The following is a 6538-nucleotide window of genomic DNA, read 5'->3' on the forward strand; positions in this document are numbered from 1 at the left end:
TACTGGAAAGAGAGCTCCCTGAAATCACTAACACCCAGCAGTATCCCGCCATCAAATGCAAAATAGTTCTCTACTATGAGCTGGTCACCCCCCCTAAAGATGGCAGTAATGAAGCTGAAGATAAAAGCATCGTCAAACAGTGGGGGAAGGATGGTGCGATATTACAGGACATGTCCATTGCAGACTGGTATGGAACTTCTACCGAGAGTGTCACACTAAACCGCTTTTCCAATATGAGGGGAAGAGGGTTTGAAAAGGCACACAGCTGTTTGCTCTACCTTGATATGTACTCGCATGTTTCTGGCCCATTTAATGGAGATTCAATTTCACCCCTCTTCCTCCAGATATAATCAGTAACCAGGCGTACATTAATGTCCGGAATACCAAGAAAAGGGATAAATATTACTTCATGTGGTCTCTTCTGACTTGTGATAGAAACTTCCCGAAACATGTCTATCTCATGGATATATATGAAACGACTAAAGCCTATGGGCATTCTAATTTCAAAGGCACCTTTTTCCCATCCCAGTTCTAGATCTGCCAACAAATGCCTCTGATTACTATGGGACTTAACTTCTGAGGTCATCAGTCCCCTAGAACTTAAAACTTCTTAACCTAACTAATCTAAGGACATCACACGCATCCATGCCTGAGGCAGGATTCGAACCTGCGACCGTAGCGGTCACGCGGTTCCAGACTGAAGCGCCTAGAACTACTCGGCCACAACGGCTGGCACCTGCCAATATTCGAGAGGGAGAACCCTAATTACTCTATTAACATTTATTAAATGCCTCTGCAGCAGCTGCTTCACTGGCTGTGTGATGTGCAGAGGATTGCCAACTCGCACACACACCCTGATGAAGGGTTGAAATGGCGTTGGTTACAAAAGAGTTTCATAGCGTTTATCAGTGACAGTACAGTTAATAGGACCTGCGGGCCCATCTTCTCGATAAATGATGTTGTTAACCCACACCGCACAGTCACCATTGTAGAAAGAAGTGGTACCAGTTGATGTCCATGTAGATTTTCAGTTGCCCATATTCTGCAATTCTATATATTGACATATTGACATATCCAGTTTCATAGCGTTTACCAGTGACAGTACAGTTAATAGGACCTGCGGGCCCATCTTCTCGATAAATGATGTTGTTAACCCACACCGCACAGTCACCATTGTAGAAAGAAGTGGTACTAGTTGATGTCCATGTAGATTTTCAGTTGCCCATATTCTGCAATTCTATATATTGACATATCCTTGGAAATGGTTTACGTCAGCCCATGGAATGCACCATGGCCATTTGTTATCCATTCCAAGGCAAAAGAAATTCCAGAGGGGTTTGTCTTGCTGGCTGGTTGGCAGGACGCAGCTCCTGGACATGGATGATTTTGTATGGACAGAAATGCAGGAAGTTTCGTAGGATTTTATATTTTGTGCTATCAGGAACTTCCGATGTTCTGCCACTCCCCCGTGCACAGCATGTTTGCACACCACCGCTCGACTACTCCTGCAATGCTATGGCCTCATTTTCGATGGACGTCCGACCAACAGTTTTCCTCCCTCTGCCACACTGCACTTCAAAAGAACCTATCTTTTCGAATTCTTTAATAATTTTCTTCAGATCCTTAGCAAACATTGGACCGGTTGCATTCCTCGTACCCTTGTGTGTCTGGAACTTACACGGGGCTACTGGCGCACAGTCAACGTTCTTGTAACAGAGGCCGGCCGGGGTGGCCGAGCGGTTCTAGGCGCTTCAGTCCGCAACCGCGCGACTGCTACGGTCGCAGGTTCGAATCCTGCCTCGGGCATGGATGTGTGTGATGTCCTTAGGTTAGTTAGGTTTAAGTAGTTCTACGTTCTAGGGGACTGATGACCTCAGAAGTTAAGTCCCATAGTGCTCAGAGCCATGTGAACCATTTGTAACAGAGCTTTACCAGCAGCATGCGATCCTTCATGGAGACCGTCGTCTTGGGCATCTCGGATGCAAACTGAGGAACAGCCATGTGCCATGCGCCTGTTGGTGTGCATATTTTATCGCTTACAGCGCCATCTATTGCTCAAATTTTCGTTATTTTTATTTTTTCCATATGTATCCCCCTGAGTCAGTATTACGCTGTTCAAATTAGACATCATTCTGAGCAGTGGTTCTCTTTCTACAGCGTTTGAAACTGAACCTTTGATTATGGAGACCTTGTACTTTGAAACACCTATTACGTTTGTGATGTAGTGGACACCGCGTGTGTTGAACCATTAATCGTCGGTACAGAAACTGTAAAACCATTTAACGTATGTGAAACTGGCTCGCCAAATGGTGAATTCGGGAAAGTGACACTCATTCTCTAAAAAACAGACGGACTGTAGCTTCGTGAATGGCTAGTTAAAGTGAATTTTACAACTATTAAAGTTTGTGTGGGCAACAGCCTTGCCACAGTGGATACACTGGTTCCCGTCAGATCACCGAAGTTAAGCGCTGTCGGGTGTGGCCGGCACTTGGATGGGTGACCATCCAGGCCGCCATGCGCTGTTGCTGATTTCGGGGTGCACTCAGCCTAGTGATGCCAATTGAGGAGCTACTCGACCGAATAGAAGCGGCTCCGGTAACAGAAAACCATCATAACGACCGGGAGATCAGTGTGCTGACCACACGCCCCTCCTATCCGCATCCGCAGCTGAGGATGACACGGCGGTCGGATGTTCCCGATGGGCCACTTGTGGCCTGAAGACGGAGTGCTTTTTTTTTATATAGCTTGTGTGCTGGACATCAATAACAGCTTCATATGTGCAAGGTGGTTTACAGTTGTGCACTCACAACTTTGACCTACATGGCAACAATTACGTTCAACCAGTCTGTGGTCAAACAAATATGACGGAAGACAATATAACAGCTAGGAGAATCGCTTTCCTCGACAGAGGATGCGTCCATTGTAATTCGCAACTGATGGAGCTACTTTAATTACATCACCAATAGCGACGTCTTGCCGACGACTTCACGCCTCACTGCCTACCAACTGACAAACTGCAACACAAAGCTCTCTTGCCATACAGATTCAAAAAGCATTTCGAACATTCCAGTTACAGTTTCTTTTCTTTTTTGACATGTTTTCCCCAACATTTGTTTTTATTGAATAAAAGTAGTTTCAGTGTGAGTAAATTCAAATTCTTGTGTCGACATTGTTTGCCTGATGATTATTTTTGTATGATTATCGTTTAATGTTTCCATTTCTGTTATATTTTGTTTTGGGTGTTATAAAATGTGTTTAAAATTTATTACAACACAGACTTTAGGTCTCTTTTTTTTCTCTCGTTTTTCGACATTTATTAATTTTCATCATGATTTCTTAAAATAAGCTTTATGTGAATTTTTATTAATCTGCTTAATATCACGCCATAGAACTACTGTACGGGGAGAGCACTAAAATTATAATGTTTTTCCCACGTCAGAGAAGATGTTTCCCGACTCTTTTGAGATATTAACAACAGTTATTTCCGTTGAATTCTGTTTATCGGGCCACAGTATCCAATAATTTTTCATTTCAGTTTCTTTATGTTGAAAGGTGTGTATAGATTTCACAAGCTTTTGTTATGTTTTCCACTGCCGTGAAATATAATCGAAACAATCAGGCCAGTTTAAAGCAACACAAGCAGAGCCGGCGTTAGAGGGGAGGGAGATAAGCGGGCTAAAGTACCGCGGGCGCAGGTCCCGAAAGATCTGCCCATGTGTCTAAACAAATACACAAGAAAGGCAAGTTTAGGCTCTTCACTATGATTTTGAACCAAAGACTGGGGGAAGAGGCCCTCAGTGAACCTGCTGGAGTGTTTAAAAAACACATGTACATACATAACTCGTGATTTAAATTGATGAAGCTGCCGAATTTCGGCTGATCCCGGCAGAGGTTCGAGTCCATCCTCGGGCATGGGTGTGTGTGTTTGCCCTTATTATAATTTAGGTTAATTAGTGTGTAAGCTTAGGGACTGATGACCATAGCAGTTAAGTCCCATAAGATTTCACACATATTTGAACATTTTGAACTGAATTTATGCAAACTGTAAGCATGAAAAAGTTTCTTAAAAAAGACGTTGTTTGATATTTTACATTAAAATTTACTGACTTTATTAAAAAAAAGTTTAAAATGAAAAATATTGGGAAGGGGCCAAAGAACACTTCCCCGGGGCCTGTAGGTCCCAGCGCCAGCCCTGAGCACAAGGGCGTTACCGAGGAGGAGAGTGAGAAAGAGGATGAGGGATTGAATAAATTCTTGTACATTGATTCAAGTTGGAAATTGTTTATTAACAGTTGATATTACTAATAATTAAAAAGAATATTTTAAACTACATACATTTAAGGGAAATTAGTTAAAACACAATCTTCACACTCTGTCAATGAAAACTTATTTATTGTCAAAAATTAATTTTCTGTGGATGCTCATCATTGCTAGGCCACTGGGACGACTTTGTATAATCTTGCTTCTCATCCAAGCTTTTATTCCTCTTAAGTTGCAAGGAGTGGTCGCGCGGTTTGAGCCTGTCACCGACTGCGTGGCCCCTCCCGCCGGAGGTTCGAGTCCTTCCTCGGACATGGGTGTGTGTGTTGTTCTTAGCGTAAGTTGGTTTAAGCAGTGTGTAAGTCTAGGGACCGATGACCTCAGCAGCTTGGTCCCTTAGGAATTCACACACATTTAAACATTCGTCTCAAACTGCTAAAAGACCGTTCGACAGTGCATGTTGTACAAGGGAGAGTAATCAAAATTTTCATAGGTTTTTGGGTGTCTGGAAAGAAGTTTTTCGTTTATTTAATTATATCACAAGTAGTTAGCTCCTCTTGGTTCTGTGTACTCTGCCCTAATTTTTTCCAAAGTCAATTTCACTTTTAATGTTTGGCAAATCGTAAAATCGGGCGAAGGTTTCTCACGCTCCTATCAGTTGATCAACTGGCATGGTTTTCATTTGCGCTGGATGTTGTTTAGATAAAGCGAATGGTGGAGTGTTTTCATTAGCAAAACGCACTTCGAGAGATGTAATAATGGAGTCCAAATACGGTATTAAACGAGGGTAACCCCAAAAGTAAGGTCTCCTATTTTTTTTATAAGTACATAGACCTGTTTATTTCTACAGTAGTTTACATCAGTTTACAGTTTGAACATTTAGCTATTTTTCGACGTAATCATCATTTCTGTCGATGCATTTTTGTAGACGCTGTGGCAGTTTTTGTATGCCCATGTCATACCAGCTCGCCGCCATGCTGTTCAGAAAGTTATGAACCTCTTCTTTCACCTCGTCGACGGAGCTGAATCGCTTTCCGGCCAAATGTTCTTTTAACGCAAGGAACAGGGAATAGTCACTGAGCGCTAAGTCAGGGTGGGTGGGTGATTATGTACCACTGTAACTGTTGAAGGAGAACAACGGTTTGCAGAGCGATGTGTGGACGAGCGTTGTCACGGAGAATGTGTTCCCCCTTGCTCAACATTCCTCTTCTCCGGTTCTGAATTGCCCGTTGAGTTTTTCAGAATCTCGCAGTATCTATCAGCGTAAATTGCGGTCCCAGCGATTCAACTCCTAGGACAAGGTGAAAGAAGAGGTTCATAACTTTCTGAACAGCATGACGGCGAGCTGGTATGACATGGGCATACAAAAACTGCCACAGCGCCTACAAAAATGCATCGACAGAAATGCTGATTGTGTCGAAAAATAGCTAAATGTTCAAGCTGTAAACTGATGTAAACCATTGTAGAAATAAACAGGTCTATGTACTTATAAAAAATAGGAGACGGTACTTTTGGGATTACCCTCGTAAATGACCCCAAAATTCCAAGAGTTTTCTGCTGGAGAGTTGCTTCGATGATGCTGATTTCCAGCAACGCGCGGCATTGTTTTTATGTATTCAAGACCGACTTTTTCTACAGTAGCTTCTTTCAAAATCTCGTCCGTTACTTTTTCCGCATTGTCACGGTGAGTTTTCAGCAATTGCAAAATTAATTTTATGTGTTGCGAGGCCTTCACTGTCTAAAATTATGGTCTGCAGAATATTAACCGCTGTTTCCATCAAAGCTGAATATTTAGCAATTAAAATTACGCTAATAATAAACGGAAAGCCAGAAGCAGCTGCATGGAGCTGAAAAGCCTATTTGCTATTGGTACAGGGCATGAAATCGGTGTGATTTTAAAATGTTACAACTGTCTAGCAACGAAGGCTAAGTTAGGTTCCGCAGATTGTCATATTACAGTATACTTAGGGCCAAGTGTGAGTTTATTTATTTAGTGTAAATTAAAAGGAATAATAATTTGAGTTATTGTGATCGCTTCTCAGTTTTGGTTATGATAACTTGATACCAGTGTCTGAGTTTAATTTGTACAGCACCGAAGATGATTACTATGTGATCGAAAATCGATTCTGCTATCAATAAAACATCAATATTACGGCCAAGGCTGACCTTCCTTTTAATTTAACATACATGGTCGTTGTGCACACAGCACTCCATGGAGTCGCCAATCAGTATTATTTTGTGTAGTTACAATTCAGTAACATTAAAGCAGGTTCCACTA

The 6538-nt window shown here is 42.1% G+C and overlaps 1 pseudogene; it reads left to right on the forward strand.

The window, feature by feature from the left end:
* Window positions 1–2410: 2410 nt before the first annotated feature.
* LOC126093779 (5S ribosomal RNA) lies at window positions 2411–2528 on the forward strand (annotated as a pseudogene).
* The last annotated feature ends 4010 nt before the right edge of the window (window positions 2529–6538 follow it).

This window comes from Schistocerca cancellata, chromosome 7 (genome assembly GCF_023864275.1).
Source record: "Schistocerca cancellata isolate TAMUIC-IGC-003103 chromosome 7, iqSchCanc2.1, whole genome shotgun sequence".
Taxonomy (NCBI): Eukaryota; Metazoa; Arthropoda; class Insecta; order Orthoptera; family Acrididae; genus Schistocerca; species Schistocerca cancellata.